Source organism: Tympanuchus pallidicinctus, unplaced genomic scaffold (genome assembly GCF_026119805.1).
Source record: "Tympanuchus pallidicinctus isolate F22 unplaced genomic scaffold, pur_lepc_1.0 scaffold116, whole genome shotgun sequence".
NCBI classification, from domain to species: domain Eukaryota; kingdom Metazoa; phylum Chordata; class Aves; order Galliformes; family Phasianidae; genus Tympanuchus; species Tympanuchus pallidicinctus.
The window spans coordinates 16,766-42,405 of NW_026294634.1; the positions used below are offsets into that span (position 1 = coordinate 16,766).

A 25,640-nucleotide genomic window follows, 5' to 3' on the forward strand; every position below is an offset into this window, starting at 1 on the left:
CAGGGATTTCTAGGAAAATAAGCGATATTTAAGGGGAAAAACAGGGATTTCTATGAAAATAAGCGATATTTAAGGGGAAAAACAGGGATTTCTATGAAAATAAGCGATATTTGAGGTTAAAAACAGGGATTTCTATGAAATAAGCGATATTTGAGGTTAAAAACAGGGATTTCTAGGAAAATAAGCGATATTTGAGGTTAAAAAGAGGGATTTCTATGAAATTAAGCGATATTTAAGGGGAAAAACAGGGATTTCTACGAAAATAAGCGATATTTTAGGTTAAAAACAGGGATTTCTATGAAAATAAGCGATATTTGAGGTTAAAAACAGGGATTTCTAGGAAAATAAGCGATATTTTAGGTTAAAAACAGGGATTTCTAGGAAAATAAGCGATATTTGAGGTTAAAAACAGGGATTTCTAGGAAAATAAGCGATATTTAAGGGGAAAAACAGGGATTTCTATGAAAATAAGCGATATTTTAGGTTAAAAACAGGGATTTCTATGAAAATAAGCGATATTTGAGGTTAAAAACAGGGATTTCCATGAAAATAAGTGATATTTTTAGTAAAAACAGGGATTTCTATGAAAATAAGCGATATTTTAGGTTAAAAACAGGGATTTCTATGAAAATAAGCGATATTTAAGGGGAAAAACAGGGATTTCTATGAAAATAAGCGATATTTGAGGATAAAAACTGGGATTTCTATGAAAATAAGCGATATTTGAGGTTAAAAACAGGGATTTCTATGAAAATAAGTGATATTTTTGGTTAAAAACAGGGATTTCTATGAAAATAAGCGATATTTAAGGGGAAAAACAGGGATTTCTAGGAAAATAAGCGATATTTAAGGGGAAAAACAGGGATTTCTATGAAAATAAGCGATATTTGAGGTTAAAAACAGGGATTTCTATGAAAATAAGCGATATTTGAGGTTAAAAACAGGGATTTCTATGAAAATAAGCGATATTTTAGGTTAAAAACAGGGATTTCTATGAAAATAAGCGATATTTAACGGTTAAAAACAGGGATTTCTATGAAATAAGCGATATTTGAGGTTAAAAACAGGGATTTCTATGAAAATAAGCGATATTTTAGGGGAAAAACAGGGATTTCTATGAAAATAAGCGATATTTAAGGTTAAAAACAGGGATTTCTATGAAAATAAGCGATATCTTAAGGTTAAAAACAGGGATTTCTATGAAAATAAGCGATATTTGAGGTTAAAAACAGGGATTTCTATGAAAATAAGCGATATTTAGGTTAAAAACAGGGATTTCTATGAAAATAAGCGATATTTAAGGTTAAAAACAGGGATTTCTATGAAAATAAGCGATATTTAAGGTTAAAAACAGGGATTTCTAGGAAAATAAGCGATATTTAAGGGGAAAAACAGGGATTTCTAGGAAAATAAGCGATATTTTAGGTTAAAAACAGGGATTTCTATGAAAATAAGCGATATTTGAGGTTAAAAACAGGGATTTCTATGAAAATAAGCGATATTTAAGGGGAAAAACAGGGATTTCTAGGAAAATAAGCGATATTTAAGGGGAAAAACAGGGATTTCTATGAAAATAAGCGATATTTAAGGGGAAAAACAGGGATTTCTATGAAAATAAGCGATATTTAAGGTTAAAAACAGGGATTTCTATGAAAATAAGCGATATTTTAAGGTTAAAAACAGGGATTTCTAGGAAAATAAGCGATATTTAGGTTAAAAACAGGGATTTCTATGAAAATAAGCGATATTTAAGGGTTAAAAACAGGGATTTCTATGAAAATAAGCGATATTTTAGGTTAAAAACAGGGATTTCTATGAAAATAAGCGATATTTGAGGTTAAAAACAGGGATTTCTATGAAAATAAGCGATATTTTAGGTTAAAAACAGGGATTTCTATGAAAATAAGCGATATTTGAGGTTAAAAACAGGGATTTCTATGAAAATAAGCGATATTTAAGGGGAAAAACAGGGATTTCTATGAAAATAAGCGATATTTTAGGTTAAAAACAGGGATTTCTATGAAAATAAGCGATATTTAGGTTAAAAACAGGGATTTCTATGAAAATAAGTGATATTTAGTAAAAACAGGGATTTCTATGAAAATAAGCGATATTTTAGGTTAAAAACAGGGATTTCTATGAAAATAAGCGATATTTAAGGGGAAAAACAGGGATTTCTATGAAAATAAGCGATATTTAAGGATAAAAACTGGGATTTCTATGAAAATAAGCGATATTTGAGGTTAAAAACAGGGATTTCTATGAAAATAAGCGATATTTTAGGTTAAAAACAGGGATTTCTATGAAAATAAGCGATATTTTAGGTTAAAAACAGGGATTTCTATGAAAATAAGCGATATTTAAGGGGAAAAACAGGGATTTCTATGAAAATAAGCGATATTTCAGGTTAAAAACAGGGATTTCTATGAAAATAAGCGATATTTGAGGTTAAAAACAGGGATTTCTATGAAAATAAGCGATATTTAAGGGGAAAAACAGGGATTTCTATGAAAATAAGCGATATTTGAGGTTAAAAACAGGGATTTCTATGAAAATAAGCGATATTTTAGGTTAAAAACAGGGATTTCTATGAAAATAAGCGATATTTAAGGGGAAAAACAGGGATTTCTATGAAAATAAGCGATATTTGAGGTTAAAAACAGGGATTTCTATGAAAATAAGCGATATTTGAGGTTAAAAACAGGGATTTCTATGAAAATAAGCGATATTTGAGGTTAAAAACAGGGATTTCTAGGAAAATAAGCGATATTTAAGGGGAAAAACAGGGATTTCTATGGAAATAAGTGATATTTGAGGTTAAAAACAGGGATTTCTATGAAAATAAGCGATATTTGAGGTTAAAAACAGGGATTTCTATGAAAATAAGCGATATTTGAGGTTAAAAACAGGGATTTCTATGAAAATAAGCGATATTTGAGGTTAAAAACAGGGATTTCTGTGAAAATAAGCGATATTTAGGGGAAAAACTGGGATTTCTATGAAATTAAGCGATATTTAAGGGGAAAAACTTGGATTACTGTGAAAATAAGCAATATTTTAGGGGAAAAACAGGGATTTCTATGAAAATAAGCGATATTTACAGTTAAAAACAGGGATTTCTATGAAAATAAGCGATATTTTAGGTTAAAAACAGGGATTTCTACGAAAATAAGCGATATTTAAGGGTAAAAACAGGGATTTCTAGGAAAATAATCAATATTTGAGGGGAAAAACAGGGATTTCTAGGAAAACAAGCGATATTTGAGGGTTAAAAACTGGGATTTCTATGAAAATAATCAATATTTGAGGGGAAAAACAGGGATTTCTATGAAAATAAGCGGTATTTAAGGGGAAAAACAGGGATTTCTATGAAAATAAGCGATATTTAAGGGGAAAAACTGGGATTTCTATGAAAATAAGCGATATTTAAGGGGAAAAACAGGGATTTCTATGAAAATGAGAGATATTTAGTTGTTAAAAACAGGGATTTCTATGAAAACAAGCGATATTTAAGGTTAAAGACAGGGATTTCTATGAAAATAAGCGATATTTGAGGTTAAAAACTGGGATTTCTATGAAATTAAGCGATATTTAAGGGGAAAAACAGGGATTTCTACGGAGATAAGCGATATTTAACGTTAAAAACAGGGATTTCTATGAAAATAAGGGATATTTTAGGTTAAAAAAAGGGATTTCTATGAAAATAAGCGATATTTTAGGTTAAAAACAGGGATTTCTATGAAAATAAGTGATATTTAAGTGTTAAAAACAGGGATTTCTATGAAAGTAAGTGATATTTTAGGTTAAAAATAGGGATTTCTATGAAAATAATGGATATTTAAGGGGAAAAACAGGGATTTCTAGAAAACAAGCGATATTTAAGGTTAAAGACAGGGATTTCTATGAAAATAAGCGATATTTTAGGTTAAAAACAGGGATTTCTATGAAAATAAGCGATATTTAAGGGGAAAAACAGGGATTTCTAGGAAAATAAGCGATATTTTAGGTTAAAAACAGGGATTTCTATGAAAATAAGTGATATTTGAGGTTAAAAACAGGGATTTCTATGAAAATAAGCGATATTTTAGGTTAAAAACAGGGATTTCTATGAAAATAAGCGATATTTAAGGGGAAAAACAGGGATTTCTAGGAAAATAAGCGATATTTAAGGTTAAAAACAGGGATTTCTAGGAAAATAAGCGATATTTAAGGGGAAAAACAGGGATTTCTATGAAAATAAGCGATATTTAAGGGGAAAAACAGGGATTTCTATGAAAATAAGCGATATTTGAGGTTAAAAACAGGGATTTCTAGGAAAATAAGCGATATTTAAGGTTAAAAACAGGGATTTCTAGGAAAATAAGCGATATTTGAGGTTAAAAAGAGGGATTTCTATGAAAATAAGCGATATTTGAGGTTAAAAACAGGGATTTCTAGGAAAATAAGCGATATTTGAGGTTAAAAACAGGGATTTCTAGGAAAATAAGCGATATTTAAGGGGAAAACAGGGATTTCTATGAAAATAAGCGATATTTTAGGTTAAAAACAGGGATTTCTATGAAAATAAGCGATATTTGAGGTTAAAAACAGGGATTTCCCATGAAAATAAGTGATATTTTTAGTTAAAAACTGGGATTTCTATGAAAATAAGCGATATTTTAGGTTAAAAACAGGGATTTCTATGAAAATAAGCGATATTTAAGGGGAAAAACAGGGATTTCTATGAAAATAAGCGATATTTAGGTTAAAAACAGGGATTTCTATGAAAATAAGCGATATTTGAGGTTAAAAACAGGGATTTCTATGAAAATAAGCGATATTTTTGGTTAAAAACAGGGATTTCTATGAAAATAAGCGATATTTTAAGGTTAAAAACAGGGATTTCTATGAAAATAAGCGATATTTGAGGTTAAAAACAGGGATTTCTATGAAAATAAGCGATATTTTAGGTTAAAAACAGGGATTTCTATGAAAATAAGCGATATTTGAGGTTAAAAACAGGGATTTCTATGAAAATAAGCGATATTTGAGGTTAAAAACAGGGATTTCTATGAAAATAAGCGATATTTAAGGGGAAAAACAGGGATTTCTATGGAAATAAGCGATATTTTAAGGTTAAAAACAGGGATTTCTATGAAAATAAGCGATATCTTAGGTTAAAAACAGGGATTTCTATGAAAATAAGCGATATTTAGTTAAAAACAGGGATTTCTATGAAAATAAGCGATATTTTAGGTTAAAAACAGGGATTTCTATGAAAATAAGCGATATTTAAGGGGAAAAACAGGGATTTCTATGAAAATAAGCGATATTTAAGGTTAAAAACAGGGATTTCTATGAAAATAAGCGATATTTGAGGTTAAAAACAGGGATTTCTATGAAAATAAGTGATATTTTAGGTTAAAAACAGGGATTTCTATGAAAATAAGCGATATTTAAGGGGAAAAACAGGGATTTCTATGAAAATAAGCGATATTTAAGGTTAAAAACAGGGATTTCTATGAAAATAAGCGATATTTTAGGTTAAAAACAGGGATTTCTATGAAAATAAGCGATATTTGAGGTTAAAAACAGGGATTTCTATGAAAATAAGCGATATTTAAGGTTAAAAACAGGGATTTCTATGAAAATAAGCGATATTTGAGGTTAAAAACAGGGATTTCTATGAAAATAAGCGATATTTAAGGGTAAAAACAGGGATTTCTATGAAAATAAGCGATATTTAGGGGAAAAACAGGGATTTCTATGAAAATAAGCGATATTTAAGGGGAAAAACAGGGATTTCTATGAAAATAAGCGATATTTGAGGTTAAAAACAGGGATTTCTATGAAAATAAGCGATATTTAAGGGGAAAAACAGGGATTTCTATGAAAATAAGCGATATTTGAGGTTAAAAACAGGGATTTCTATGAAAATAAGCGATATTTGAGGTTAAAAACAGGGATTTCTAGGAAAATAAGCGATATTTGAGGTTAAAAACAGGGATTTCTATGAAAATAAGCGATATTTGAGGTTAAAAACAGGGATTTCTATGAAAATAAGCGATATTTAAGGGGAAAAACAGGGATTTCTATGAAAATAAGCGATATTTAAGGTTGAAAACAGGGATTTCTATGAAAATAAGCGATATTTGAGGTTAAAAACAGGGATTTCTAGGAAAATAAGCGATATTTAGGTTAAAAACAGGGATTTCTATGAAAATAAGCGATATTTTAGGTTAAAAACAGGGATTTCTATGAAAATAAGCGATATTTGAGGTTAAAAACAGGGATTTCTATGAAAATAAGCGATATTTGAGGTTAAAAACAGGGATTTCTATGAAAATAAGCGATATTTAAGGGGAAAAACAGGGATTTCTATGAAAATAAGCGATATTTGAGGGGAAAAACAGGGATTTCTATGAAAATAAGCGATATTTGAGGTTAAAAACAGGGATTTCTATGAAAATAAGCGATATTTGAGGTTAAAAACAGGGATTTCTATGAAAATAAGTGATATTTGAGGTTAAAAACAGGGATTTCTATGAAAATAAGCGATATTTAAGGGGAAAAACAGGGATTTCTATGAAAATAAGCGATATTTAAGGGGAAAAACAGGGATTTCTATGAAAATAAGCGATATTTGAGGTTAAAAACAGGGATTTCTATGAAAATAAGCGATATTTAAGGGGAAAAACAGGGATTTCTATGAAAATAAGCGATATTTGAGGTTAAAAACAGGGATTTCTATGAAAATAAGCGATATTTAAGGTTAAAAACTGGGATTTCTATGAAAATAAGCGATATTTTAGGTTAAAAACAGGGATTTCTATGAAAATAAGCGATATTTGAGGTTAAAAACAGGGATTTCTAGGAAAATAAGCGATATTTAAGGGGAAAAACAGGGATTTCTATGAAAATAAGCGATATTTAAGGGGAAAAACAGGGATTTCTATGAAAATAAGCGATATTTAAGGGGAAAAACAGGGATTTCTATGAAAATAAGCGATATTTGAGGTTAAAAACAGGGATTTCTAGGAAAATAAGCGATATTTTAGGTTAAAAACAGGGATTTCTATGGAAATAAGCGATATTTTAGGTTAAAAACAGGGATTTCTATGAAAATAAGCGATATTTTAGGTTAAAAACAGGGATTTCTATGAAAATAAGCGATATTTAGGTTAAAAACAGGGATTTCTATGAAAATAAGTGATATTTTTAGTTAAAAACAGGGATTTCTATGAAAATAAGCGATATTTTAGGTTAAAAACAGGGATTTCTATGAAAATAAGCGATATTTAAGGGGAAAAACAGGGATTTCTAGGAAAATAAGCGATATTTGAGGATAAAAACTGGGATTTCTATGAAAATAAGCGATATTTGAGGTTAAAAACAGGGATTTCTATGAAAATAAGCGATATTTTTGGTTAAAAACAGGGATTTCTATGAAAATAAGCGATATTTAAGGGGAAAAACAGGGATTTCTAGGAAAATAAGCGATATTTAAGGGGAAAAACAGGGATTTCTATGAAAATAAGCGATATTTAGGTTAAAAACAGGGATTTCTATGAAAATAAGCGATATTTTAGGTTAAAAACAGGGATTTCTATGAAAATAAGCGATATTTAAGGTTAAAAACAGGGATTTCTATGAAAATAAGCGATATTTGAGGTTAAAAACAGGGATTTCTATGAAAATAAGCGATATTTGAGGTTAAAAACAGGGATTTCTATGAAAATAAGCGATATTTTAGGTTAAAAACAGGGATTTCTATGAAAATAAGCGATATTTAAGGGGAAAAACAGGGATTTCTATGAAAATAAGCGATATTTCAGGTTAAAAACAGGGATTTCTATGAAAATAAGCGATATTTAAGGGGAAAAACAGGGATTTCTATGAAAATAAGCGATATTTAAGGTTAAAAACAGGGATTTCTATGAAAATAAGCGATATTTGAGGTTAAAAACAGGGATTTCTAGGAAAATAAGCGATATTTGAGGTTAAAAACAGGGATTTCTAGGAAAATAAGCGATATTTGAGGTTAAAAACAGGGATTTCTATGAAAATAAGCGATATTTGAGGTTAAAAACAGGGATTTCTAGGAAAATAAGCGATATTTAAGGGGAAAAACAGGGATTTCTATGAAAATAAGCGATATTTTAGGTTAAAAACAGGGATTTCTATGAAAATAAGCGATATTTTAGGTTAAAAACAGGGATTTCTATGAAAATAAGCGATATTTAAGGGGAAAAACAGGGATTTCTATGAAAATAAGCGATATTTAGGTTAAAAACAGGGATTTCTAGGAAAATAAGCGATATTTAAGGGGAAAAACAGGGATTTCTAGGAAAATAAGCGATATTTTAGGTTAAAAACAGGGATTTCTATGAAAATAAGCGATATTTAAGGGGAAAAACAGGGATTTCTATGAAAATAAGCGATATTTGAGGTTAAAAACAGGGATTTCTATGAAAATAAGCGATATTTGAGGTTAAAAACAGGGATTTCTATGAAAATAAGCGATATTTAAGGGGAAAAACAGGGATTTCTATGAAAATAAGCGATATTTAAGGGGAAAAACAGGGATTTCTATGAAAATAAGCGATATTTGAGGTTAAAAACAGGGATTTCTATGAAAATAAGCGATATTTAAGGGGAAAAACAGGGATTTCTATGAAAATAAGCGATATTTAGGTTAAAAACAGGGATTTCTATGAAAATAAGCGATATTTAAGGTTAAAAACAGGGATTTCTATGAAAATAAGCGATATTTTAGGTTAAAAACAGGGATTTCTATGAAAATAAGCGATATTTGAGGTTAAAAACAGGGATTTCTAGGAAAATAAGCGATATTTAAGGGGAAAAACAGGGATTTCTATGAAAATAAGCGATATTTGAGGTTAAAAACAGGGATTTCTATGAAAATAAGCGATATTTGAGGTTAAAAACAGGGATTTCTATGAAAATAAGTGATATTTTAGGTTAAAAACAGGGATTTCTATGAAAATAAGCGATATTTAAGGGGAAAAACAGGGATTTCTATGAAAATAAGCGATATTTAAGGGAAAAACAGGGATTTCTATGAAAATAAGCGATATTTAGGTTAAAAACAGGGATTTCTATGAAAATAAGCGATATTTTAGGTTAAAAACAGGGATTTCTATGAAAATAAGCGATATTTAAGGTTAAAAACTGGGATTTCTAGGAAAATAAGCGATATTTGAGGTTAAAAACAGGGATTTCTATGAAAATAAGCGATATTTGAGGTTAAAAACAGGGATTTCTATGAAAATAAGCGATATTTAAGGTTAAAAACAGGGATTTCTATGAAAATAAGCGATATTTAAGGGGAAAAACAGGGATTTCTATGAAAATAAGCGATATTTCAGGTTAAAAACAGGGATTTCTATGAAAATAAGCGATATTTAAGGGGAAAAACAGGGATTTCTATGAAAATAAGCGATATTTAAGGGGAAAAACAGGGATTTCTATGAAAATAAGTGATATTTGAGGTTAAAAACAGGGATTTCTAGGAAAATAAGCGATATTTGAGGTTAAAAACAGGGATTTCTAGGAAAATAAGCGATATTTGAGGTTAAAAACAGGGATTTCTAGGAAAATAAGCGATATTTGAGGTTAAAAACAGGGATTTCTATGAAAATAAGCGATATTTAAGGGGAAAAACAGGGATTTCTATGAAAATAAGCGATATTTTAGGTTGAAAACAGGGATTTCTATGAAAATAAGTGATATTTTAGGTTAAAAACAGGGATTTCTATGAAAATAAGCGATATTTAAGGGGAAAAACAGGGATTTCTATGAAAATAAGCGATATCTTAGGTTAAAAACAGGGATTTCTATGAAAATAAGCGATATTTAAGGGGAAAAACAGGGATTTCTATGAAAATAAGCGATATTTTAGGTTAAAAACAGGGATTTCTATGAAAATAAGCGATATTTAAGGTTAAAAACAGGGATTTCTATGAAAATAAGCGATATTTAGGTTAAAAACAGGGATTTCTATGAAAATAAGCGATATTTTAGGTTAAAAACAGGGATTTCTATGAAAATAAGTGATATTTTAGGTTAAAAACAGGGATTTCTAGGAAAATAAGTGATATTTAAGGGGAAAAACAGGGATTTCTAGGAAAATAAGCGATATTTTAGGTTAAAAACAGGGATTTCTATGAAAATAAGCGATATTTGAGGGGAAAAACTGGGATTTCTATGAAAATAAGCGATATTTGAGGTTAAAAACAGGGATTTCTATGAAAATAAGCGATATTTGAGGTTAAAAACTGGGATTTCTATGAAAATAAGAGATATTTAAGGTTAAAAACTGGGATTTCTATGGAAATAAGTGATATTTTAGGTTAAAAACAGGGATTTCTATGAAAATAAGCGATATTTGAGGTTAAAAACAGGGATTTCTAGGAAAATAAGCGATATTTAAGGGGAAAAACAGGGATTTCTATGAAAATAAGCGATATTTAAGGGGAAAAACAGGGATTTCTATGAAAATAAGCGATATTTAAGGTTAAAAACAGGGATTTCTATGAAAATAAGCGATATTTGAGGTTAAAAACAGGGATTTCTAGGAAAATAAGCGATATTTGAGGTTAAAAACAGGGATTTCTATGAAAATAATTGATATTTAAGGTTAAAAACAGGGATTTCTATGAAAATAAGCGATATTTAAGGGGAAAAACAGGGATTTCTAGGAAAATAAGCGATATTTTAGGTTAAAAACAGGGATTTCTAGGAAAATAAGCGATATTTTAGGTTAAAAACAGGGATTTCCATGAAAATAAGTGATATTTTTAGTTAAAAACAGGGATTTCTATGGAAATAAGCGATATTTTAGGTTAAAAACAGGGATTTCTATGAAAATAAGCGATATTTAAGGGGAAAAACAGGGATTTCTAGGAAAATAAGCGATATTTGAGGTTAAAAACAGGGATTTCTATGAAAATAAGCGATATTTAAGGGGAAAAACAGGGATTTCTAGGAAAATAAGCGATATTTTAGGGGAAAAACAGGGATTTCTATGAAAATAAGCGATATCTCAGGTTAAAAACAGGGATTTCTATGAAAATAAGCGATATTTGAGGTTAAAAACAGGGATTTCTATGAAAATAAGCGATATTTAAGGGGAAAAACAGGGATTTCTATGAAAATAAGCGATATTTGAGGTTAAAAACAGGGATTTCTATGAAAATAAGCGATATTTGAGGTTAAAAACAGGGATTTCTATGAAAATAAGCGATATTTGAGGGGAAAAACTGGGATTTCTATGAAAATAAGCGATATTTGAGGTTAAAAACAGGGATTTCTAGGAAAATAAGCGATATTTGAGGTTAAAAACAGGGATTTCTATGAAAATAAGCGATATTTGAGGTTAAAAACAGGGATTTCTATGAAAATAAGCGATATTTAAGGTTAAAAACAGGGATTTCTATGAAAATAAGCGATATTTGAGGTTAAAAACAGGGATTTCTATGAAAATAAGCGATATTTGAGGTTAAAAACAGGGATTTCTATGAAAATAAGCGATATTTGAGGTTAAAAACAGGGATTTCTAGGAAAATAAGCGATATTTAAGGTTAAAAACAGGGATTTCTATGAAAATAAGCGATATTTAGGTTAAAAACAGGGATTTCTATGAAAATAAGCGATATTTGAGGTTAAAAACAGGGATTTCTAGGAAAATAAGCGATATTTGAGGTTAAAAACAGGGATTTCTATGAAAATAAGCGATATTTAAGGTTAAAAACTGGGATTTCTATGAAAATAAGCGATATTTAAGGGGAAAAACAGGGATTTCTATGAAAATAAGCGATATTTTAGGTTAAAAACAGGGATTTCTAGGAAAATAAGCGATATTTAGGTTAAAAACAGGGATTTCTATGAAAATAAGCGATATTTTTAGTTAAAAACAGGGATTTCTAGGAAAATAAGCGATATTTTAGGTTAAAAACAGGGATTTCTATGAAAATAAGCGATATTTAGGGGAAAAACAGGGATTTCTATGAAAATAAGCGATATTTGAGGTTAAAAACAGGGATTTCTATGAAAATAAGCGATATTTAAGGGGAAAAACAGGGATTTCTATGAAAATAAGCGATATTTAAGGGGAAAAACAGGGATTTCTATGAAAATAAGCGATATCTCAGGTTAAAAACAGGGATTTCTATGAAAATAAGCGATATTTTAGGTTAAAAACAGGGATTTCTATGGAAATAAGCGATATTTAAGGGGAAAAACAGGGATTTCTATGAAAATAAGCGATATTTGAGGTTAAAAACAGGGATTTCTATGAAAATAAGCGATATTTGAGGTTAAAAACAGGGATTTCTATGAAAATAAGCGATATTTGAGGGGAAAAACTGGGATTTCTATGAAAATAAGCGATATTTGAGGTTAAAAACAGGGATTTCTAGGAAAATAAGCGATATTTGAGGTTAAAAACAGGGATTTCTATGAAAATAAGCGATATTTAAGGGGAAAAACAGGGATTTCTATGAAAATAAGCGATATTTAAGGGGAAAAACAGGGATTTCTATGAAAATAAGCGATATTTGAGGTTAAAAACAGGGATTTACATGAAAATAAGCGATATTTGAGGTTAAAAACAGGGATTTCTATGAAAATAAGCGATATTTGAGGTTAAAAACAGGGATTTCTATGAAAATAAGCGATATTTAAGGGGTTAAAAACAGGGATTTCTATGAAAATAAGCGATATTTAGGTTAAAAACAGGGATTTCTAGGAAAATAAGCGATATTTAAGGGGAAAAACAGGGATTTCTAGGAAAATAAGCGATATTTTAGGTTAAAAACAGGGATTTCTATGAAAATAAGCGATATTTTAGGTTAAAAACAGGGATTTCTATGAAAATAAGCGATATTTGAGGTTAAAAACAGGGATTTCTATGAAAATAAGCGATATTTGAGGTTAAAAACAGGGATTTCTATGAAAATAAGCGATATTTAAGGGGAAAAACAGGGATTTCTATGAAAATAAGCGATATTTTAGGTTAAAAACAGGGATTTCTAGGAAAATAAGCGATATTTAAGGGGAAAAACAGGGATTTCTAGGAAAATAAGCGATATTTTAGGTTAAAAACAGGGATTTCTATGAAAATAAGCGATATTTAAGGGGTTAAAAACAGGGATTTCTATGAAAATAAGCGATATTTTAAGGTTAAAAACAGGGATTTCTATGAAAATAAGCGATATTTTAGGTTAAAAACAGGGATTTCTATGAAAATAAGCGATATTTAAGGGGAAAAACAGGGATTTCTATGAAAATAAGCGATATTTGAGGTTAAAAACAGGGATTTCTAGGAAAATAAGCGATATTTAGGTTAAAAACAGGGATTTCTATGAAAATAAGCGATATTTTAGGTTAAAAACAGGGATTTCTATGGAAATAAGCGATATTTTAGGTTAAAAACAGGGATTTCTATGAAAATAAGCGATATTTTAGGTTAAAAACAGGGATTTCTATGAAAATAAGCGATATTTAGGTTAAAAACAGGGATTTCTATGAAAATAAGCGATATTTTAGGTTAAAAACAGGGATTTCTATGAAAATAAGCGATATTTAAGGGGAAAAACAGGGATTTCTATGAAAATAAGCGATATTTAGGTTAAAAACAGGGATTTCTAGGAAAATAAGCGATATTTAAGGGGAAAAACAGGGATTTCTATGAAAATAAGCGATATTTGAGGTTAAAAACAGGGATTTCTATGAAAATAAGCGATATTTGAGGTTAAAAACAGGGATTTCTATGAAAATAAGCGATATTTGAGGTTAAAAACAGGGATTTCTATGAAAATAAGCGATATTTAAGGTTAAAAACAGGGATTTCTATGAAAATAAGCGATATTTAAGGGGAAAAACAGGGATTTCTATGAAAATAAGCGATATTTAAGGGGAAAAACAGGGATTTCTATGAAAATAAGCGATATTTGAGGTTAAAAACAGGGATTTCTATGAAAATAAGCGATATTTAAGGGGTTAAAAACAGGGATTTCTATGAAAATAAGCGATATTTGAGGTTAAAAACAGGGATTTCTAGGAAAATAAGCGATATTTAAGGTTAAAAACAGGGATTTCTAGGAAAATAAGCGATATTTTAGGTTAAAAACAGGGATTTCTATGAAAATAAGCGATATTTGAGGTTAAAAACAGGGATTTCTAGGAAAATAAGCGATATTTAAGGGGAAAAACAGGGATTTCTATGAAAATAAGCGATATTTGAGGTTAAAAACAGGGATTTCTATGAAAATAAGCGATATTTGAGGTTAAAAACAGGGATTTCTATGAAAATAAGCGATATTTTAGGTTAAAAACAGGGATTTCTATGAAAATAAGCGATATTTAAGGGGTTAAAAACAGGGATTTCTAGGAAAATAAGCGATATTTAAGGGGAAAAACAGGGATTTCTATGAAAATAAGCGATATCTCAGGTTAAAAACAGGGATTTCTATGAAAATAAGCGATATTTTAGGTTAAAAACAGGGATTTCTATGGAAATAAGCGATATTTAAGGTTAAAAACAGGGATTTCTAGGAAAATAAGCGATATTTGAGGTTAAAAACAGGGATTTCTATGAAAATAAGCGATATTTAAGGTTAAAAACAGGGATTTCTATGAAAATAAGCGATATTTAAGGTTAAAAACAGGGATTTCTAGGAAAATAAGCGATATTTAAGGGGAAAAACAGGGATTTCTATGAAAATAAGCGATATTTAGGTTAAAAACAGGGATTTCTATGAAAATAAGCGATATTTAAGGGGAAAAACAGGGATTTCTATGAAAATAAGCGATATTTAAGGGGAAAAACAGGGATTTCTATGAAAATAAGCGATATTTGAGGTTAAAAACAGGGATTTCTAGGAAAATAAGCGATATTTGAGGTTAAAAACAGGGATTTCTAGGAAAATAAGCGATATTTGAGGTTAAAAACAGGGATTTCTATGAAAATAAGCGATATTTGAGGTTAAAAACAGGGATTTCTATGAAAATAAGCGATATTTAAGGGGAAAAACAGGGATTTCTATGAAAATAAGCGATATTTGAGGTTAAAAACAGGGATTTCTATGAAAATAAGCGATATTTGAGGTTAAAAACAGGGATTTCTATGAAAATAAGCGATATTTAAGGGGAAAAACAGGGATTTCTATGAAAATAAGCGATATCTTAGGTTAAAAACAGGGATTTCTATGAAAATAAGCGATATTTAAGGGGAAAAACAGGGATTTCTATGAAAATAAGCGATATTTTAGGTTAAAAACAGGGATTTCTATGAAAATAAGCGATATTTAAGGGGAAAAACAGGGATTTCTAGGAAAATAAGCGATATTTTAGGTTAAAAACAGGGATTTCTATGAAAATAAGCGATATCTTAGGTTAAAAACAGGGATTTCCATGAAAATAAGTGATATTTTTAGGTTAAAAACAGGGATTTCTATGAAAATAAGTGATATTTTAGGTTAAAAACAGGGATTTCTAGGAAAATAAGTGATATTTAAGGGGAAAAACAGGGATTTCTAGGAAAATAAGCGATATTTTAGGTTAAAAACAGGGATTTCTATGAAAATAAGCGATATTTGAGGGGAAAAACTGGGATTTCTATGAAAATAAGCGATATTTGAGGTTAAAAACAGGGATTTCTATGAAAATAAGCGATATTTGAGGTTAAAAACTGGGATTTCTATGAAAATAAGAGATATTTAAGGTTAAAAACTGGGATTTCTATGGAAATAAGTGATATTTTAGGTTAAAAACAGGGATTTCTATGAAAATAAGCGATATTTAAGGGGAAAAACAGGGATTTCTAGGAAAATAAGCGATATTTAAGGGGAAAAACAGGGATTTCTATGAAAATAAGCGATATTTAAGGGGAAAAACAGGGATTTCTATGAAAATAAGCGATATTTTAGGTTAAAAACAGGGATTTCTATGAAAATAAGCAATATTTGAGGTTAAAAACAGGGATTTCTAGGAAAATAAGCGATATTTGAGGTTAAAAAGAGGGATTTCTATGAAAATAATTGATATTTAAGGTTAAAAACTGGGATTTCTATGAAAATAAGCGATATTTAAGGGGAAAAACAGGGATTTCTATGGAAATAAGCGATATTTTAGGTTAAAAACAGGGATTTCTAGGAAAATAAGCGATATTTTAGGTTAAAAACAGGGATTTCCATGAAAATAAGTGATATTTTTAGTTAAAAACAGGGATTTCTATGGAAATAAGCGATATTTTAGGTTAAAAACAGGGATTTCTATGAAAATAAGCGATATTTAAGGGGAAAAACAGGGATTTCTATGAAAATAAGCGATATTTGAGGATAAAAACTGGGATTTCTATGAAAATAAGCGATATTTTAGGTTAAAAACAGGGATTTCTATGAAAATAAGTGATATTTTTGGTTAAAAACAGGGATTTCTATGGAAATAAGCGATATTTAAGGGGAAAAACAGGGATTTCTATGAAAATAAGCGATATTTGAGGTTAAAAACAGGGATTTCTATGAAAATAAGCGATATTTGAGGTTAAAAACTGGGATTTCTATGAAAATAAGCGATATTTGAGGGGAAAAACAGGGATTTCTATGAAAATAAGCGATATTTGAGGTTAAAAACAGGGATTTCTAGGAAAATAAGCGATATTTGAGGTTAAAAACAGGGATTTCTATGAAAATAAGCGATATTTGAGGTTAAAAACAGGGATTTCTATGAAAATAAGCGATATTTAAGGGGAAAAACAGGGATTTCTATGAAAATAAGCGATATTTGAGGTTAAAAACAGGGATTTCTATGAAAATAAGCGATATTTGAGGTTAAAAACAGGGATTTCTATGAAAATAAGCGATATTTGAGGTTAAAAACAGGGATTTCTAGGAAAATAAGCGATATTTTAGGTTAAAAACAGGGATTTCTATGAAAATAAGCGATATTTGAGGTTAAAAACAGGGATTTCTATGAAAATAAGCGATATTTGAGGTTAAAAACAGGGATTTCTAGGAAAATAAGTGATATTTAAGGGGAAAAACAGGGATTTCTATGAAAAGAAGCGATATTTGAGGTTAAAAACAGGGATTTCTATGAAAATAAGCGATATTTGAGGGGAAAAACAGGGATTTCTATGAAAATAAGCGATATTTGAGGTTAAAAACAGGGATTTCTATGAAAATAAGCGATATTTAAGGGGAAAAACTGGGTTTTCTATGAAAATAAGCGATATCTTAGGTTAAAAACAGGGATTTCTAGGAAAATAAGCGATATTTAAGGGGAAAAACAGGGATTTCTAGGAAAATAAGCGATATTTGAGGGGAAAAACAGGGATTTCTATGAAAATAAGCGATATTTGAGGTTAAAAACAGGGATTTCTATGAAAATAAGCGATATTTGAGGTTAAAAACAGGGATTTCTATGAAAATAAGCGATATTTAAGGTTAAAAACAGGGATTTCTATGAAAATAAGCGATATTTGAGGTTAAAAACAGGGATTTCTATGAAAATAAGCGATATTTAGGTTAAAAACAGGGATTTCTATGAAAATAAGCGATATTTAAGGTTAAAAACAGGGATTTCTATGAAAATAAGCGATATTTAAGGGGAAAAACAGGGATTTCTATGGAAATAAGCGATATTTAAGGGGTTAAAAACAGGGATTTCTATGAAAATAAGTGATATTTTAGGTTAAAAACAGGGATTTCTATGAAAATAAGCGATATTTAAGGGGAAAAACAGGGATTTCTAGGAAAATAAGCGATATTTAAGGGGAAAAACAGGGATTTCTATGAAAATAAGCGATATTTAAGGGGAAAAACAGGGATTTCTATGAAAATAAGCGATATTTGAGGTTAAAAACAGGGATTTCTAGGAAAATAAGCAATATTTAAGGTTAAAAACAGGGATTTCTATGAAAATAAGCGATATTTGAGGTTAAAAACAGGGATTTCTATGAAAATAAGTGATATTTGAGGTTAAAAACAGGGATTTCTACGAAAATAAGCGATATTTTAGGTTAAAAACAGGGATTTCTATGAAAATAAGCGATATTTGAGGTTAAAAACAGGGATTTCTAGGAAAATAAGCGATATTTTAGGTTAAAAACAGGGATTTCTAGGAAAATAAGCGATATTTTAGGTTAAAAACAGGGATTTCTATGAAAATAAGCGATATTTGAGGTTAAAAACAGGGATTTCTATGAAAATAAGCGATATTTTAGGTTAAAAACAGGGATTTCTATGAAAATAAGCGATATTTTAGGTTAAAAACAGGGATTTCTATGAAAATAAGCGATATTTAGGGGAAAAACAGGGATTTCTATGAAAATAAGCGATATTTTAGGTTAAAAACAGGGATTTCTATGAAAATAAGCGATATTTAAGGTTAAAAACAGGGATTTCTAGGAAAATAAGCGATATTTAGGTTAAAAACAGGGATTTCTATGAAAATAAGCGATATTTGAGGATAAAAACTGGGATTTCTATGAAAATAAGCGATATTTTAGGTTAAAAACAGGGATTTCTATGAAAATAAGTGATATTTTTGGTTAAAAACAGGGATTTCTATGAAAATAAGCGATATTTAAGGGGAAAAACAGGGATTTCTAGGAAAATAAGCGATATTTAAGGGGAAAAACAGGGATTTCTATGAAAATAAGCGATATCTCAGGTTAAAGACAGGGATTTCTATGAAAATAAGCGATATTTTAGGTTAAAAACAGGGATTTCTATGGAAATAAGTGATATTTTAAGGTTAAAAACAGGGATTTCTATGGAAATAAGCGATATTTGAGGTTAAAAACAGGGATTTCTATGAAAATAAGCGATATTTAAGGGGAAAAACAGGGATTTCTAGGAAAATAAGCGATATTTAAGGGGAAAAACAGGGATTTCTATGAAAATAAGCGATATTTGAGGTTAAAAACAGGGATTTCTATGAAAATAAGCGATATTTAAGGGGAAAAACAGGGATTTCTATGAAAATAAGCGATATTTAAGGGGAAAAACAGGGATTTCTATGAAAATAAGCGATATTTAAGGGGAAAAACAGGGATTTCTATGAAAATAAGCGATATTTGAGGTTAAAAACAGGGATTTCTATGAAAATAAGCGATATTTTAGGTTAAAAACAGGGATTTCTATGAAAATAAGCGATATTTTTGGTTAAAAACAGGGATTTCTATGAAAATAAGCGATATTTAAGGGGAAAAACAGGGATTTCTAGGAAAATAAGCGATATTTTAAGGGGAAAAACAGGGATTTCTATGAAAATAAGCGATATCTCAGGTTAAAAACAGGGATTTCTATGAAAATAAGCGATATTTTAGGTTAAAAACAGGGATTTCTATGGAAATAAGCGATATTTAAGGGGAAAAACAGGGATTTCTATGGAAATAAGCGATATTTGAGGTTAAAAACAGGGATTTCTATGAAAATAAGCGATATTTGAGGTTAAAAACAGGGATTTCTAGGAAAATAAGCGATATCTCAGGTTAAAAACAGGGATTTCTATGAAAATAAGCGATATTTGAGGTTAAAAACAGGGATTTCTATGAAAATAAGTGATATTTGAGGTTAAAAACAGGGATTTCTATGAAAATAAGCGATATTTGAGGGGAAAAACTGGGATTTCTATGAAAATAAGCGATATTTGAGGTTAAAAACAGGGATTTCTATGAAAATAAGCGATATTTGAGGTTAAAAACAGGGATTTCTATGAAAATAAGCGATATTTAAGGGGTTAAAAACAGGGATTTCTAGGAAAATAAGCGATATTTAAGGGGAAAAACAGGGATTTCTATGAAAATAAGCGATATTTGAGGTTAAAAACAGGGATTTCTATGAAAATAAGCGATATTTGAGGTTAAAAACAGGGATTTCTATGAAAATAAGCGATATTTTAGGTTAAAAACAGGGATTTCTAGGAAAATAAGCGATATTTTAGGTTAAAAACAGGGATTTCTATGAAAATAAGCGATATTTAAGGGGAAAAACAGGGATTTCTATGAAAATAAGCGATATTTGAGGTTAAAAACAGGGATTTCTAGGAAAATAAGCGATATTTAAGGGGAAAAACAGGGATTTCTATGAAAAGAAGCGATATTTGAGGTTGAAAACTGGGATTTCTATGAAAATAAGCGATATTTGAGGTTAAAAACAGGGATTTCTATGAAAATAAGCGATATTTGAGGTTAAAAACAGGGATTTCTATGAAAATAAGCGATATTTTAGGTTAAAAACAGGGATTTCTATGAAAATAAGCGATATTTTTGGTTAAAAACAGGGATTTCTATGAAAATAAGCGATATTTAAGGGGAAAAACAGGGATTTCTAGGAAAATAAGCGATATTTTAGGGGAAAAACAGGGATTTCTATGAAAATAAGCGATATCTCAGGTTAAAAACAGGGATTTCTATGAAAATAAGCGATATTTTAGGTTAAAAACAGGGATTTCTATGAAAATAAGCGATATTTAAGGGGAAAAACAGGGATTTCTATGGAAATAAGCGATATTTGAGGTTAAAAACAGGGATTTCTATGAAAATAAGCGATATTTGAGGTTAAAAACAGGGATTTCTAGGAAAATAAGCGATATTTGAGGTTAAAAACAGGGATTTCTATGAAAATAAGCGATATTTGAGGTTAAAAACAGGGATTTCTATGAAAATAAGCGATATTTGAGGTTAAAAACTGGGATTTCTATGAAAATAAGCAATATTTGAGGTTAAAAACAGGGATTTCTAGGAAAATAAGCGATATTTTAGGTTAAAAACAGGGATTTCTATGAAAATAAGCGATATTTGAGGTTAAAAACAGGGATTTCTAGGAAAATAAGCGATATTTAAGGGGAAAAACAGGGATTTCTATGAAAATAAGCGATATTTGAGGTTAAAAACAGGGATTTCTATGAAAATAAGCGATATTTGAGGTTAAAAACAGGGATTTCTAGGAAAATAAGCGATATTTGAGGTTAAAAACAGGGATTTCTAGGAAAATAAGCGATATTTTAGGTTAAAAACAGGGATTTCTATGAAAAGAAGCGATATTTAAGGGGAAAAACAGGGATTTCTATGAAAATAAGCGATATTTGAGGTTGAAAACTGGGATTTCTATGAAAATAAGCGATATTTGAGGTTAAAAACAGGGATTTCTATGAAAATAAGCGATATTTAAGGGGAAAAACAGGGATTTCTATGAAAATAAGCGATATTTAAGGGGAAAAACAGGGATTTCTATGAAAATAAGCGATATCTCAGGTTAAAAACAGGGATTTCTAGGAAAATAAGCGATATTTAAGGGGAAAAACAGGGATTTCTATGAAAATAAGCGATATTTAAGGGGAAAAACAGGGATTTCTATGAAAATAAGCGATATCTTAGGTTAAAAACAGGGATTTCTAGGAAAATAAGCGATATTTAAGGGGAAAAACAGGGATTTCTAGGAAAATAAGCGATATTTGAGGGGAAAAACAGGGATTTCTATGAAAATAAGCGATATTTGAGGTTAAAAACAGGGATTTCTATGAAAATAAGCGATATTTAAGGTTAAAAACAGGGATTTCTATGAAAATAAGCGATATTTAAGGTTAAAAACAGGGATTTCTATGAAAATAAGCGATATCTCAGGTTAAAAACAGGGATTTCTATGAAAATAAGCGATATCTCAGGTTAAAAACAGGGATTTCTATGAAAATAAGCGATATCTCAGGTTAAAAACAGGGATTTCTATGGAAATAAGCGATATTTAAGGGGAAAAACAGGGATTTCTATGGAAATAAGTGATATTTTAGGTTAAAAACAGGGATTTCTATGAAAATAAGTGATATTTTAGGTTAAAAACAGGGATTTCTATGAAAATAAGCAATATTTAAGGGGAAAAACAGGGATTTCTATGAAAATAAGCGATATTTAAGGGGAAAAACAGGGATTTCTATGAAAATAAGCGATATTTAAGGGGAAAAACAGGGATTTCTATGAAAATAAGCGATATTTGAGGTTAAAAACAGGGATTTCTAGGAAAATAAGCAATATTTAAGGTTAAAAACAGGGATTTCTAGGAAAATAAGCGATATTTGAGGTTAAAAACAGGGATTTCTATGAAAATAAGTGATATTTGAGGTTAAAAACTGGGATTTCTACGAAAATAAGCGATATTTTAGGTTAAAAACAGGGATTTCTATGAAAATAAGCGATATTTGAGGTTAAAAACAGGGATTTCTAGGAAAATAAGCGATATTTGAGGTTAAAAACAGGGATTTCTAGGAAAATAAGCGATATTTAAGGGGAAAAACAGGGATTTCTATGGAAATAAGCGATATTTTAGGTTAAAAACAGGGATTTCTATGAAAATAAGCGATATCTTAGGTTAAAAACAGGGATTTCCATGAAAATAAGTGATATTTTTAGTAAAAAACAGGGATTTCTATGGAAATAAGCGATATTTTAGGTTAAAAACAGGGATTTCTATGAAAATAAGCGATATTTAAGGGGAAAAACAGGGATTTCTATGAAAATAAGCGATATTTGAGGATAAAAACTGGGATTTCTATGAAAATAAGCGATATTTTAGGTTAAAAACAGGGATTTCTATGAAAATAAGTGATATTTTTGGTTAAAAACGGGGATTTCTATGAAAATAAGCGATATTTAAGGGGAAAAACAGGGATTTCTAGGAAAATAAGCGATATTTAAGGGGAAAAACAGGGATTTCTATGAAAATAAGCGATATCTCAGGTTAAAGACAGGGATTTCTATGAAAATAAGCGATATTTTAGGTTAAAAACAGGGATTTCTATGGAAATAAGTGATATTTAAGGGGGAAAACACGGATTTCTATGGAAATAAGCGATATTTGAGGTTAAAAACAGGGATTTCTATGAAAATAAGCGATATTTAAGGGGAAAATCGGGGATTTCTAGGAAAATAAGCGATATTTAAGGGGAAAAACAGGGATTTCTATGGAAATAAGCGATATTTGAGGTTAAAAACAGGGATTTCTAGGAAAATAAGCAATATTTGAGGTTAAAAACAGGGATTTCTAGGAAAATAAGCGATATTTGAGGTTAAAAACAGGGATTTCTATGAAAATAAGCGATATTTAAGGGGAAAAACAGGGATTTCTATGAAAATAAGCGATATTTAAGGGGAAAAACAGGGATTTCTATGAAAATAAGCGATATTTGAGGTTAAAAACAGGGATTTCTATGAAAATAAGCGATATTTGAGGTTAAAAACAGGGATTTCTAGGAAAATAAGCGATATTTTAGGTTAAAAACAGGGATTTCTATGAAAATAAGCGATATTTGAGGTTAAAAACAGGGATTTCTAGGAAAATAAGCGATATTTGAGGTTAAAAACAGGGATTTCTATGAAAATAAGCGATATTTGAGGGGAAAAACAGGGATTTCTATGAAAAGAAGCGATATTTGAGGTAGAAAACTGGGATTTCTATGAAAATAAGCGATATTTGAGGTTAAAAACAGGGATTTCTATGAAAATAAGCGATATTTGAGGTTAAAAAGAGGGATTTCTATGAAAATAAGCGATATTTAAGGGGAAAAACTGGGTTTTCTATGAAAATAAGCGATATCTTAGGTTAAAAACAGGGATTTCTAGGAAAATAAGCGATATTTAAGGGGAAAAACAGGGATTTCTAGGAAAATAAGCGATATTTGAGGGGAAAAACTGGGATTTCTATGAAAATAAGCGATATTTGAGGTTAAAAACAGGGATTTCTAGGAAAATAAGCGATATTTGAGGTTAAAAACAGGGATTTCTATGAAAATAAGCGATATTTAAGGTTAAAAACAGGGATTTCTATGAAAATAAGCGATATCTCAGGTTAAAAACAGGGATTTCTAGGAAAATAAGCGATATTTTAGGTTAAAAACAGGGATTTCTAGGAAAATAAGCGATATTTGAGGTTAACAACAGGGATTTCTAGGAAAATAAGCGATATTTAAGGGGAAAAACAGGGATTTCTATGGAAATAAGTGATATTTTAGGTTAAAAACAGGGATTTCTATGGAAATAAGTGATATTTTAGGTTAAAAACAGGGATTTCTATGAAAATAAGCGATATTTAAGGGGAAAAACAGGGATTTCTAGGAAAATAAGCGATATTTAAGGGGAAAAACAGGGATTTCTATGAAAATAAGCGATATTTAAGGGGAAAAACAGGGATTTCTATGAAAATAAGCGATATTTTAGGTTAAAAACAGGGATTTCTAGGAAAATAAGCAATATTTAAGGTTAAAAACAGGGATTTCTATGGAAAATAAGCGATATTTGAGGTTAAAAACAGGGATTTCTATGAAAATAAGTGATATTTTAGGTTAAAAACTGGGATTTCTACGAAAATAAGCGATATTTGAGGTTAAAAACAGGGATTTCTAGGAAAATAAGCGATATTTTAGGTTAAAAACAGGGATTTCTAGGAAAATAAGCGATATTTGAGGTTAACAACAGGGATTTCTAGGAAAATAAGCGATATTTAAGGTTAAAAACAGGGATTTCTATGAAAATAAGCGATATTTGAGGTTAAAAACTGGGATTTCTATGAAAATAAGCGATATCTGAGGTTAAAAACAGGGATTTCCATGAAAATAAGTGATATTTTTAGTAAAAAACAGGGATTTCTATGGAAATAAGCGATATTTTAGGTTAAAAACAGGGATTTCTATGAAAATAAGCGATATTTAAGGGGAAAAACAGGGATTTCTATGAAAATAAGCGATATTTGAGGATAAAAACTGGGATTTCTATGAAAATAAGCGATATTTTAGGTTAAAAACAGGGATTTCTATGAAAATAAGTGATATTTTTGGTTAAAAACGGGGATTTCTATGAAAATAAGCGATATTTAAGGGGAAAAACAGGGATTTCTAGGAAAATAAGCGATATTTAAGGGGAAAAACAGGGATTTCTATGAAAATAAGCGATATCTCAGGTTAAAGACAGGGATTTCTATGAAAATAAGCGATATTTTAGGTTAAAAACAGGGATTTCTATGGAAATAAGTGATATTTAAGGGGGAAAACACGGATTTCTATGGAAATAAGCGATATTTGAGGTTAAAAACAGGGATTTCTATGAAAATAAGCGATATTTAAGGGGAAAATCGGGGATTTCTAGGAAAATAAGCGATATTTAAGGGGAAAAACAGGGATTTCTATGGAAATAAGCGATATTTGAGGTTAAAAACAGGGATTTCTATGAAAATAAGCGATATTTAAGGGGAAAAACAGGGATTTCTATGAAAATAAGCGATATTTAAGGGGAAAAACAGGGATTTCTATGAAAATAAGCGATATTTGAGGTTAAAAACAGGGATTTCTAGGAAAATAAGCGATATTTTAGGTTAAAAACAGGGATTTCTATGAAAATAAGTGATATTTTTGGTTAAAAACAGGGATTTCTATGAAAATAAGCGATATTTAAGGGGAAAAACAGGGATTTCTAGGAAAATAAGCGATATTTTAGGGGAAAAACAGGGATTTCTATGAAAATAAGCGATATCTCAGGTTAAAAACAGGGATTTCTATGAAAATAAGCGATATTTTAGGTTAAAAACAGGGATTTCTATGGAAATAAGCGATATTTAAGGGGAAAAACAGGGATTTCTATGGAAATAAAC

The 25,640-nt window shown here is 29.8% G+C and overlaps 1 long non-coding RNA gene across 47 annotated transcripts in view; it reads left to right on the forward strand.

The window, feature by feature from the left end:
* Positions 1-25,640, forward strand: part of LOC128075083 (uncharacterized) — a 79,453-nt gene that overhangs the window by 14,491 nt on the left and 39,322 nt on the right. For 24 of the 47 annotated variants that reach the window (XR_008203603.1, XR_008203601.1, XR_008203604.1 and 21 more), the window contains 8 exons: positions 1,057-1,138; positions 1,262-1,343; positions 2,325-2,570; positions 5,400-5,522; positions 7,692-7,896; positions 8,674-8,796; positions 14,577-14,617; positions 21,509-21,631. This is a non-coding gene — a long non-coding RNA (uncharacterized LOC128075083). Of the gene's footprint in view, positions 1-1,056; positions 1,139-1,261; positions 1,344-2,324; positions 2,571-5,399; positions 5,523-7,691; positions 7,897-8,673; positions 8,797-9,245; positions 9,369-13,793; positions 13,835-14,576; positions 14,659-21,508; positions 21,632-25,640 lie in introns of all 47 variants that reach the window. The other 23 variants (XR_008203617.1, XR_008203616.1, XR_008203607.1 and 20 more) reach the window with 7 other exon arrangements.